Below are 12,471 nucleotides of genomic sequence, written 5' to 3' on the forward strand. Positions count from 1 at the left end.
GAGTCTCTAGCAGAAGATTACAATGAAACATTATATGTTAATAAAAGTAAATTAGATATTTACTGCATAATGCAAAGCTTTTTAAATGTATAAATACTGTTTTCATTTGTACGCTTCAACTAATAACAAAATTGTCTTTGATATTGACTCTAGCAAATTATTATTACATCACTTGTTGTTTTTTTGTTTTTGAGGAATTAAATACTTTTCAGTTGTATAAATATTTATTTTTAGTCTATATAAATGTTTATGTGCATAAAACTGAAATTCCTAGAACTGTGAGAAAATTAGCGTGGCATAGTAGACTGCATGCATGGTCGGAGACTTGATATTATCATTGTGTATATTAAGTAGAAATGAGCTAAAACAATAATTTTGTTCTGATCTGGGTTTAGATCCAAGAGTACAGCTTGAACATTGTTTTTTATATAATGGGCTAAATCTGAACACAAAATCCAGCACTCTAAAATTTGGGGAATTTTGCATTTGTAGTTAGCTTAAACCCCCATCTTAAGTAATGATTGGACATGATGGGAAGCGATTTCAGACCATTACGGAGATAGGAAGTCTGGATTTGAATATGAATCTGAAGTTTTGATCTGGACTCATCTCTAATCAAAAAGGAAAACAGAGAAATTAACTGTTAGAATAGGATCTACAGTATAACAACATTGCCACTGAAATAAACATAATAGTATAAAGTAAAAATTTTATGAATTTTTGTCAACATTTCAAATCCCAGCAAAAAATTAGAACATTTTTTTTCACATTTCCCTCTATTTGCTGAGCTTGTCATGTGGGTGGGGGGCTATTTTTTGTGGGTTTTTTTTAAAAAAAAAATTAAAACTCTAAATTTTGATGAAAAAGGGGAGAAAATATTTTGTAAAAAAATTTACACAAACACACACACTCTGTTTGTTGATCATTTCTAATACAAAGATTGTACATGATCAATATCCACAGCATTTCAGGTAAAAGTTTGCTCCTATCATATCACCTCAGCCAGTTTTCACCTGAAGGGACCACCTCTGTTGGGAAAAGGATAGGTCAGTCGTCATGTACATCCTCATCTTGGCTTCTCTGATGAGACGGCTAACCAGGGTAATGATTACTAGAAACAATGGTGGGGATGTTATGGTATAATTATCTTCCATCAGGATCTGAAATAAAAGCACCAATTCATTTCATGTAGAGCATCCAATGGCCTTCAGATAGTAATGATTTTTTGGTTCTCAGCCAACCACAGCTAAGTCATCTAGCGGTGAAATCCCATAATCAAAGAGTATCATGTGTGTCCCATTATCAGAGTTAGCTTTACAGATAAAATATGTTCTCTGAAACCACCCCCAAAATTCTTATTATATTTTTGTGCATCAGTTTTGCCATGTGTGCACATTTCCTTCTGATTCTGCTAAATTTCTTGTATTAACTAATCAAAAGTCATAGAGGAATACTATCCGCAATTCCTGAAAAGAGTGCATGGAAGTCTTTATACTTGTATACTTTTTTCTTCAAAATACAAATATGTAATTGTTATTGTTGTTCAAACCAACCCCCATTTAGTTTTGCACAGAGCATAGGCAGCCATGAATATGTGCATGCACAATTTGCACCAATTTCAAAATGCCTTATCTATCTATTTGTGTGTATAGCTAGCTGTGCATGCAAACTAACTTCCTAGTTTCCATACATGCATCCAGCATGTAGAGTTTTTTAAATGTAAGCCCTCCTTTTCACCCTGAATTGGAAGAAGTGATGTGGGCAATATCCCTTGATGGTGATACGTTGATATATGTTAGTGAGTACGAACTACTGTGAAGGGAGAAGTCAGATGAGATAAGTTAAAAGCCCAAGAAACAACTTAACATCTTGACTTTATACAAAGGCAGGTCATGATAATCACGCTAAGTAGATACTAGGACTAAATGATCCAGCATATTTACTAGTAAAAGTGAAAATGAAGTGAAAATCATTGGCATAACAATTAGAAGTATGACTCTGAATGCCTCTTAGTATGTTCTGGCCTCTTTCATGTCAGCAATTCCTCATCCATTACATTTGGCTTAACTTAAAGTACAGTGCAGTTGCAAAGCATCCAGAGGGCAATCCCGGCCCCAGTGAAGTGAATGTCAAGAGTCCTATTGACTTCAAATAGAACTGGAATTTTTCCCCTAAATTATAGATGGGCTTGAACTGCAAGAGTTAAGATCCAGATATCACTGTCACTCCAAACTTTTCCAAATTTCAGAGTATTCAGACTTGTGGTTTCCATTTAGACCCTATACCTAAACTTTTAATTTTTAATATTTCATGCTCCAACCCCTTCCAAATTGCATTATTGGGCAAATTTTCTGGCTGAAAAATTTGAAAAGTACCTTCTGTAGTAATTTGGAAGGAATTGTTTGTGAAATTCCTCACGCACCAGATGGAAAATATATTTTTATTTATAATTCTGGCTGTCATTAAAGATAAAAATGTAATTTCTGCAGCAAAGATGTGAACTGGGTATGTAGGATTAACACAGCATAACTTTTAAATAGATTTAAAAGGTACTTAAAATTGATTTTATATTATCAATAGCAGATTTCAACTCCCATAGCAGTTTCTTTATTCACAAACATTAATAGCTTGGTTGTGAAGTAACTGGGCTGATTAGATGGCTTTCAACTCATTTTAAATGACCACATCTATACACCTATCTACTCACCTATTACATGCTCATCAGTGTGATTTATAGGAACCTACTCGTATTTTATCGTTAGTATGTGACCCTGGTACGTTTCTTCCATCCAGACATTTCACTGTGTTTCAGAATATTTGGCTAATGTGAGATAGAGCATCATGGAAGTCAAAAACAGTATGGCAATATAGTTAAAAACTACAATTACTTACAGAGTTTGAGAGTAAAAGATTCACAGAATCTACAAAATCCTGAAGGAATCAAAGGTAAATCTTCATTACAGTCTATTATCTCTTACACTTCATGCACTGAGGTGTCCAGAGAATCTGGCAGAACGGTACTTTGCTACTATTTCCTCCCAAGACTGCACCATAAAGTAGTCTGGAGAAAGACATGAACTGTCCTGAATGAGCATGACAAGTATCATTTCACAAATGCAAAACCTGAAGAAACATTTGAAGACATCAGGTACACAATGAGCTTTAACTTACAGAACTGGCATTACCATGTCCAATAACTTAAGCTGAAATTGACCTTGGCAGCATTATAGTAGAAATCCATACATAAAAATAAACTGTTTTTGAACTATTTCTAAAATATATTAATGACAATATGCTTTTTGTCAAGAGTAGGCACATGCATCTCTAATCGTTCCGGTTATATTTTCTTTGGGGACAACAAAAATAATTAATAATAGCCTGCACTTAGGTAAAGCTTTCTAGCCAACAATCTCATGAGGTTTTCTTTGGTTTGTCTGAGGCAGACCAATGCTCCGTCTAGCACAGTATCGTGACTTCCAACAGTGGCCAGTACCAGATGCTTCAGCAGGAATGAACAAAAGAGTGCAATTATTAAATGACCCCTCCCTTGTCAGCCAGTCCTGATTCTGGCAGTGAGAGGTTTAGGGACACCCAGAGCATGGGGTTGTGTCCCTGACCTTCTTAGCTAATAGCCATTGATGGACCTATCCTCTATGAACTTATATACATATACATTTTATTCGTATACATGTATATATAGTTTCGATACACACAGATCATTCTTGAAGATAGACAAGAAATTTTTTCCACAAAAATGTATTTAGAATTTATCTGCAAAACAAAAACCTACAAACAATAAAATATGTCATATCCAGATTGGGAACTCATGCAGGACCTACGAAGGACCTTCTCTCATCATGTAGGCTCAGAGGAAGAAACATCCAGGGCAGACCCAGCCCAGCAGAACCATTGCACCCTTAGAGCCTATAGACAGTGGTGATGTCAGCAGGCTTTCACTGTTGCTATTTATTTTTGGGAAACTCTGTGGCCTACACAGGGGGTCAGACAAGATGATCACAATGGTCCCTTCTGGCCTTAGAATCTATGAATCTTGTCTATTTAGACTAAAAACTCCTTGGGAAAGGGATTATCCCTTACTATGTGTTTGTGCAGTCACTGACAGCATAGTCAAGTACCAATACTAATCTAGGCCTCCAGGCATGACTGTAATACAAATATACATAATAAATATTACATATGAGGCACTGGCAAAGAGGGATACACATCTAAACTAAACTGCCATTAAACAGCACTGAGCAAGGTAGGAGTTGCAGACCCAACTATGTCACTCAGGTGTAAAAACTCCACACCTCTGAGCAACACGGCTAAGCCAACCTACCCCGTGCTATAGACAGTGCTAGGTTGATATAAGAATTCTTCTGTCTGCCTAGCTTGGGAAGGTGGAGTAACTAAACGGGCAGAAGAACCCCTGCCATTGGTGTAAGTAATTTCTACAATGAAGCACTACAGCAGCGCATGGGTAGGCAAGCCCTAAAATACAAGCTGAGGATGCACTGAGAGAACAGTGCCAAGTGCACAGAGTACGGGCACTCACTTACTCTAGCAGCATCCAAAGCAGCACACCAGGCTGCCACTCAAAAGGGGAACACGCTGGTTTTCTGGTAATGTTTTTTAGTCTTCCTGAAATGCATTTGTAGGCTCAGCGTCTTAACAGAGTCAGCCTGCTCTGCCAAGCTCCTGTGCTAGATTTCTCTCTGACTGGCTAAGAGCAAACTGGTGCCCTTCAGGGTTGTAAAAATAAGTTAGATTACACCAGTGGTTCCCAACCTGTGGCCTGGGGGCCAAAAGTGGCCCAGAGGGTCTTTCAAAGTGACCCGCCGCTCCTTAGATTACACCTCCCCTGTGGCCTGGCTGCAGAGAGGGTCTTTCAAAGGAGCCGCCCCTCCTGTTGGCTGCAGAAGGGGCCACCAGGGGTGGAGCATGTTGCCGTGGGGCTACAAGACCGGTGCAGGCTCCTTGCTGCAGCCATGGGGATGGGATATCAGCACTCCTCACCCCCTGGCTGTAGCAGGGAGCACGGCAAAGTGCTCCATCTGGGTCCCTAGATGCTGGGATCCCTGCTGGAGCCAGAGGGAGGGGGATCAGTGCTCCCATCCCCTGGCTCCAGCAGAGAGCAAAGCATCCAGCTTGGGTCCCTAGGTGCTGGGACCCCTGCTGGAGCCAGAGGGAGGGGAACACTGATCTCCCCTCCCTCTAGCTCCAGCATCTAAGGACTCAGGTGGAGTCACGGGGCTACAAGACGTGTGCTGTTTCCCTCCTGCAGCCAGGAGTGGCTGATGAGTGAGGAGGTAGGCAGCCTTTTCGCTGAACTCGTTCCGTCTGGCTGCAGCGTGGGGCGGGGGAAGGTGCTGCTGGCGGAGACTGGTGCCCTTCAGGGTTGTAAAAATAAGATCTGTGGCCCTTGAGCCAAAAAGATTGGCATAAGAGTGTGTGTACTCTGGGCTGCTTGGTCATCTGATAAATAAAGGTAAAGTTATCTTACAGAGTCAACATACATCCACAGTCTCTTTTTATTAGACTTAGGGCTATTTTGTTAGAGGGAAGTGCCTTTTGTTCCTATCCGTGTCTCAGTGCAAAATCAACTGGGTTCTTTTATGATTGGCACCATTGTCTCCAATGGGTTTGCCTTCACTTCAAGTAAGTTGTCAGCGCTTCCGAGTTATGCAGTATGGATACCCTTCGGTGCTTTTAATGGGTTTCCCTTGCATCCAGGTCTATATAATTTGTCAGTGTGGCAGATGTTTGTGCCTGGAAGTCTCCTTTCTTTCTTCAGCAATGATTTTTTCCAACAAAGTTTTGATTAGTAGGATGCCACTTCCACTGAGGGAGACATTTCCACAGATTAGAGAGCCATTGCAGCATTACAGGCTCCCCATAAAATCTCACTTCCCCCATTCTTGGTTCTTATCTGAGTTCTGGCAAAACCGGGAGGCCACATTTTGACGGGTCACGACGACTGCATGTTTATGGAGGACAAAATTATAAGCCAAGAACTTTGGTGCAACCATCTGTCCAAAGCTTCTGTAGGCAGGGAGGTTTAAGACATATAGGCATTATAGGTCCATACCTGAGGTCCAAGCTCCTGGAGGGTACCCCACTGGTGCCACTACTCCCAAGAAGAGGAGTGCACCTGTGCTACTTCCCTGCCTTAGTGGGGAGGTAGTCCATCAGGAACTCAACAGACCGTTCTTATCGAGCAAAGCTCAGATAGAGCGTGATCAGGGGTTTATTGCCTAGGTTCCCAGATTAATCCAGCCATGTCTGTAGTGAAGGTTTAGGGAACAGACAGCTGATATTTCACTTCTGAGCCACCAGTATTTTAGTTTCCATACTCATTTCTGAGCTTTGCTGGACATTATAGTGCTGGCAGTTTTAGGAAATTTTTAGGGATAGCCAATTGAATTCCTGAGAGAGAGAGCAAGCACATGCATGCGTACACATTTTAACAGGGATTTTAGCCTTGAAATTTGGATCCAGATCTGAATTTCTCCAACTGCCTAGATGTTTGGATCTGAGTGTGTGTTTGTCTGCCTGCCATTTTATCTAATGTAGGTATTTATCCCAACTCCATTGCTGCGGTATCTGAATGCCCCTTTTGGTTAAGGTCCACCTCTAATTTTATATATAAAGTCATCAAAAATCCACAGTCTCTAAAATGTTAACTTCAAAATCCCAAATACAACTTGTATGGCCATTTTTGTGGGTGAAAGTTGTGGAGAATGTACAGAGCATGTGAGGAGAGCTGCATGATGATAAAATTGTAATGTATTCAGTATTCTGCCCAAAACCCAATGTAACTAAACTAACCAAAAACGTATTCCACTTACAGCCAGTTTTAATGAATAGATAGAAATGCTAAAAAAAAAAAACCCTGCTATGCTATGTGTCATCTCTAGAAGGACATCACTACATATCACTGACTCCAACCTGAAATTATTACCCCTCAGGCAGCCCTGGGCTCCTAAAGGAGTCCTATCAAATTTATTTAATCTTTAGTTAGAGGTAGCCTATAGGTCTAACCGTACATGTTATTTAAAGCAAGAATTTCAAAGGATCTCTATGTTACAACCTAATATTTTTCATTTCTTCAAGGCTTTTGGGGAAAAGTAAGATGGAGAGGTAGCCTTTGGATTATGTTTCACAGGTAGTTAGTTGACCTGGGAGCAGTCTACTTGATTATATTGTTGAAATTTATCTTTTGATTGGATGAAATTTTTAATTTATTGTAACAGGACCCAAAGATTGGAATGTATATAAAAATTAACGTTATGAAAAACTAGAGGTTTTTATTCAGACATTCAGAATCTGATGGGTTAAATAAGCTAGAAAGAATATTATGAACTTTTGTAAAATACCTAATGCAAAATAGACTCTCTTTTGTATTAGGAAAGTGGCTAATGAAAGTACAACCTTCTAAGATGCATTTTACAAACAGAAAGCATACACCATGTTGTACGGTACTCTGAGCAAGAATTATTTGAAGTGCTGATGGTTAGTTTAGATGGGGAAGAGCAGGAATTGCTTGATGTCTGATGATCTGTTAAGACATCAAGAGACCATTTTATTGTTGAGTGGAGAATCTTTTAATTTTAAAAAAAGAAAAGTGTTCAAGTATGCATATGAAATGGTGACCAAAACCCTAAGGACAGATAAAAGGAGTTGGGTAGCTGGGCAGTCTTGAGGAAACCAGATTTAAAAAAAAAAAAAAAAAAAAAAAAAAAAATCAGTGTACTGTATGCATACTGTCATTAGGAAATCATTCAGCAAGACAGTATATAATGCACCATTTTACATTAATACCTAAAGGGTTTATCATGAGTAATGTTACCATAATGAATAAAGGAGTTAATAATGATTTGTCACTTATTAGAAAGTGTTGCTATATTCATTGCATTAGCATTGAACATGATGAATTCACTTAATTTTAGTGCAGATGTCATGTGGCTTGCCATTCTGTAGGAGTATTAGGCTAATGCACTGGTAAACTGCAGTCCATTAAATATCATGTATAGGCCCAAATTTTTCAAAAGTTGCAGGCTTAAGTGCACAAGCAGTTTTGCAAGTACTCAGTTTAGGCACAATAATTCCCCCATCTGCACATGCAGATCAAGGTTGTGTAGGGGTGTGAAGGGTATATATACCTGTAGCCCAAATTTGCTTGCCTACAGAGGGGGATTTGTCTGCATAAGTCAGAAGTACACAAAACTATGTACACTAATGGGAAAATACGGGTCAATGTCTCATTATCTAGTTTAGATTTAAAATTGCAAAATAAAGAGGATACATATGTAAATAGTATGTAATGGTCAGACTGGTTGGATAAAATGAGAACTGAGCTAAATCTTCACCTAAAACTCAGACTAGATAGAATTTTCAAAAGCAACAAGGTGACTTAAGAGTTCAAGTCCCACTAGCAACCAATTAAACGTAGGAGCCTAAAACTTTAGAGAATGGAAATTAGGCTCCTAATTCACCTAAGTCACTTAGGTGCTTTTTAAAATTTTACCCTAAACCTTTTCTGACATTCAGAAGTATCCATCTGTCATTTGACTCTTAAACTAGCTGGTTATTGAACTGGCATTTCTAGAAATATTGCCTCCATAGGTATGCCTTACCCTGGGGGGACAAACACTAACAGGTAAGTTATCAATTCTTTTCCTTTTATATGAACTGAGAGAGAACCTCTGCTTGTTTGGCTCATGGCCATGCAGGGTGTGAGATGCAAGTTATGCAAAAAGTAGTTTATAGCTGAGAAGCTTAGCACAGCTTCTACTGGACCTGGTACAGTAAGGGGAGGCTTTCTTTTGGCTCATCAGCTAGGTCTGTCGCCTTTGAATCACAAATGCCCTGGTTCAAGTCTCATGTGTGGCAGTGATAGGGCACATTTATAGTGAGTTCAGACATCGTATGGGGGAATTCTGCTAATTGAATAAATCTGCTCTGGCTTCCAATGGGTAGACACAATAGCTGCCAAGAAAAGGAGTCTGAAATCTGTGGGCAGGGGTGAAGAGATCATTTTTGCTTTTAAATCAAGTAGCCGAGCCCAGGATACAACTAAGACTTCATGTTGAAACCCTAGAGTTTTTTTGAATATCACCCTAAGATTGATGAAGTATAAAGACCTCTCCATTTTTAAGTTCTTTCAGCAAACCCATCATAAATCTGGGACATATATTTGGCCCACCGGGACCACCACGCCTGAGAGTTGTTTTTTACAACCAGTATGCAAAGTCATTTTCAATAACTAATTAAATAATTTTTTCCCCTCAAAGTTAAATGATAGGATGTAGGAAAAGTGGTAGAATAATTCATTGCAAAACATATTGGTTGCAAATGTTGGCATACATTTTCCATTCAACAGCTATTTGTGATTTTTTTCCATTATTTAACTTGCTCTTGCTCATTCTTAGTGAAAGATGAGTGCCTGGAACTGAAACCTAAGAAAAAGCTCTGCAGACAAAAGAGCCACTTTGATACATTGCTTTCAGACAGGAGGCTGAGAAGTTGGGGTTTTATGTGGGCAGTGGGAGGGAGAGGATTAGTCAGTCAAGAAGCAAATTAGAGATGAAAAGCACTGCCCTCTTTATTTCTTTGCCCTTTACCTTTTGTGCCTTTATGCATTTGTTAAACATGTCGCCTTTGTAGCTACTGCTGTAAGATGACACATTATGCATAAGATACAGCCTTACTAAGAGCACTACAGTAGCTACTGTTGATTTCAATTTATCAAATCCAAGCGGGACCCAATTACCAACATGCTCGTCCTAGCTTTCCTCATGATGAAAAAAAAAAAAAAAAAAAAAAGGAAGAGTTGGAATAAAAAATGTGTAGCTGTGCACCTAACAGTGCTCCTGAATAGGTTTTCAAAGTAGCAAATCAACAATTAATATTTAAAGAAGAAATAAAAGCCAGGTCAGCAGAAAACATGCTCTCAAAGTCATCATAAAGATGATTTTTATTGATTCCTTCAATTTATCAAACCAATTTTATGGACTTTTATTGCAGGATACCTTTAGTTATCCACACAGGAGCATCATTTCAAAAATCTTTAAAAAATAAAATAAAATTTCAAAACACCAATGAATATTTTATCAGCATTCATTAAGATCTAAACAGTAATGATGAGGCCCATACAAGTCCACGAAGCTCAGAACTGATCATGTGAGCCAAGAAAATGCCATGGGGGCTTTGTAAGAGGAACAGACCGGTTTATTATTATTGCAAGCGTGCTCAGGCTGAGCAGAAGTTACCACAGTCATAAACGGAAATGTGCTGAATCCACCTCCTTCCAAAATGCTTAGGTTTTAAAAAAAAAAAAAAAAAAAAGCGTGATTCTTTCAGCTTAAATCTTTCCTTCAGCTGTCACGTCATGAGAGCCTACACCAAACCTTTTGTCTCACACATTATTTTTTGTGCCGTGGCAACATGAGATGTGCAACTCCATGTGAGAAGTGCTGGAGAAGGAAACATTCCACCTTGGACCACTAGAAACTAAGAACATTTGGAAAAGTCACTGTTCAAGAAGCCATAATGGTCAAGGGAAAAAAATCAACACTTTCTTTTAAAGATGTGTTGTAAATGCTGTGTATTACCTAAGAAATGAAAAAGGGTGAGTCAGATTCTGCTTTCACATTCGTGTAAATGCAGTGTATCTCAACCATGTCACCAATGTAACGGAGATCAGAATCTGGCTGTGAGCCAGTGGGCTCTCTCACTAGCCCAGGAAGGATCAATGCAATGTCTGAGTCTGTTTCAGGCCCTTGCCCCAGGTCATAATTTATGGATTAAACAGAAAATGTAGGCATAACGTAGGTTCTCTGCTCAACATGGGCTTCAGTTCCCAGAGGCTTTTCCCTCGCTGCTCTCAGCTCTCTTGCCCAGAATCTGGGATATCTACAGCAGCCTTTCTGCTCCCAGCAGTTCTCACTCCCCAGGCTGCCTGCCTGGGAGTTACATATTAATTAGGTTCCTTCCTTTCATCTATGGACTTTCACAGAAGCCATCCTGTTCTTTGCAGCTGCCCAGGCCACCCTCATGGGAGTCCCATAATAATTAATTGGGTACTTACCCTAGATCCTGGGATTTCTGCAGGAGCCTTGTTGCTCCCTACTCTTCTTCAGCTCAACTGAGCTCTTGCTAGGTCTTTATGAAGAACAAGTGCTCTTCAAGCTGTCACCTGATCCCTAACCCCACAGCCTCAGGTGGGAAGCAGCTGACTAACCAGAGGTTAGGCTAGGCCTATCTCCCCTTAAAGGGCAGCCACCCTGTGTCACTGGTCCCAAGTGTCTATGCCACCTAAGAATAGCTGACAGTTTAGGAAGAGTGAATTATAATCTAGAGTTGCAGTATCTTCCTGTGTAAGATTTTTTTTTTAAATGTCCACTTACTATTGATTAATATTGCTCAACAACAGTAACAAAGGAGGCACTTTCTGAAATCTGAATTGCTTTGTTGTTTTGATTTTTAACTCTTTAAAATGTAATGCCATTGAATTGAATTCACATTACTGGGGTGCCTGGCTGCACCCTCCGGAGGCCTTTATCTTACAGTGGCTGGGAGTGAGCAACTCATGCTGCTAGTCCATAGGTAGCACTGGTCACTGTAGGACTTTTGAAATGATTAATTTTTTAACCTTTTTTTTTTGAGGGGGGAGGAGGTAGGATGTTATGCTTCTCTTTTTTCCCCTCTCTTTATACCCACCCATCATGTTTTCATAATGTTCTGAGATTCACAGAGAAGCCAAAGAAATCCAAATGAGATACTGGGAGCATGTCTGCACAGCAACTAATCACCTGTAGCTGGAGCATGCTAGCTGAGTTGGACTCATGGGGCTCAGGCTGTGACCGTTTCTTTGCTGTGTAGCCTTTTTCCTAGCAAAACCCACAAACTTGTTGGAATTTTTGCTTTCAAAACTGAAAATTTCAGGCCACTAAGATGGTCTTTCTCACTGAAATATATAAAATTTCTAACGATGCAGGTTTCAGTGCCCAAGGACCATCTCATGAAAAAGTTGTGAATAAAATTATCTGCTGCAATGAGCACCAACATTATTATCCATGCAAGTGTTTGCAAAATAATATCCACTATTTTCAAAAGATGTTATAATAATAAATTTACTCTTAAGGATTACTTCATGGACTTTAATAGACCATCTACTAAATCATATTTTAAAAGTGGCATGCAGCGTTTTGCAGTCATATTTTAATTTAAAATATTTTTATCTTAAAGTAAATTAACATGATGCTAAATTCTATTTTCCTATTGGAAAGACTCAAAGCTGAAACGAGGTAAAAAACTGCATTTTTGTAAAACCAAATTTCTACAAAAGCTTTGAATTGCTTTTAATATTATTATGTAAATAGTCCTCATGTGTTTCTCAGTGTTTCTATTTGGCTAACATGCGTATTTATTCTCATGTGTACAAATGTTTAAGATACCATGTTCTATAGT

At 39.1% G+C, this 12,471-nt stretch overlaps 1 long non-coding RNA gene across 2 annotated transcripts in view; it reads right to left on the reverse strand.

The window, feature by feature from the left end:
* Window positions 1–812: 812 nt before the first annotated feature.
* The window catches only part of LOC137166757 (uncharacterized), a 141,261-nt gene continuing 129,602 nt past the window's right edge, over window positions 813–12,471 (reverse strand). Inside the window, exons 1-3 of one of the 2 annotated variants that reach the window (XR_010923801.1) lie at window positions 11,090–11,134; window positions 2,893–3,061; window positions 816–1,160 (exon numbers count right to left, since the gene is read on the reverse strand). This is a non-coding gene — a long non-coding RNA (uncharacterized lncRNA). Of the gene's footprint in view, window positions 1,161–2,892; window positions 3,062–11,089; window positions 11,135–12,471 lie in introns of those variants that run through there. The other variant, XR_010923800.1, reaches the window with a different exon arrangement.

This window comes from Emydura macquarii, unplaced genomic scaffold (genome assembly GCF_026122565.2).
Source record: "Emydura macquarii macquarii isolate MOO-44397 ecotype Brisbane River unplaced genomic scaffold, CSIRO-AGI_Emac_v2 contig_2897, whole genome shotgun sequence".
Lineage (NCBI taxonomy): Eukaryota > Metazoa > Chordata > Testudines > Chelidae > Emydura > Emydura macquarii.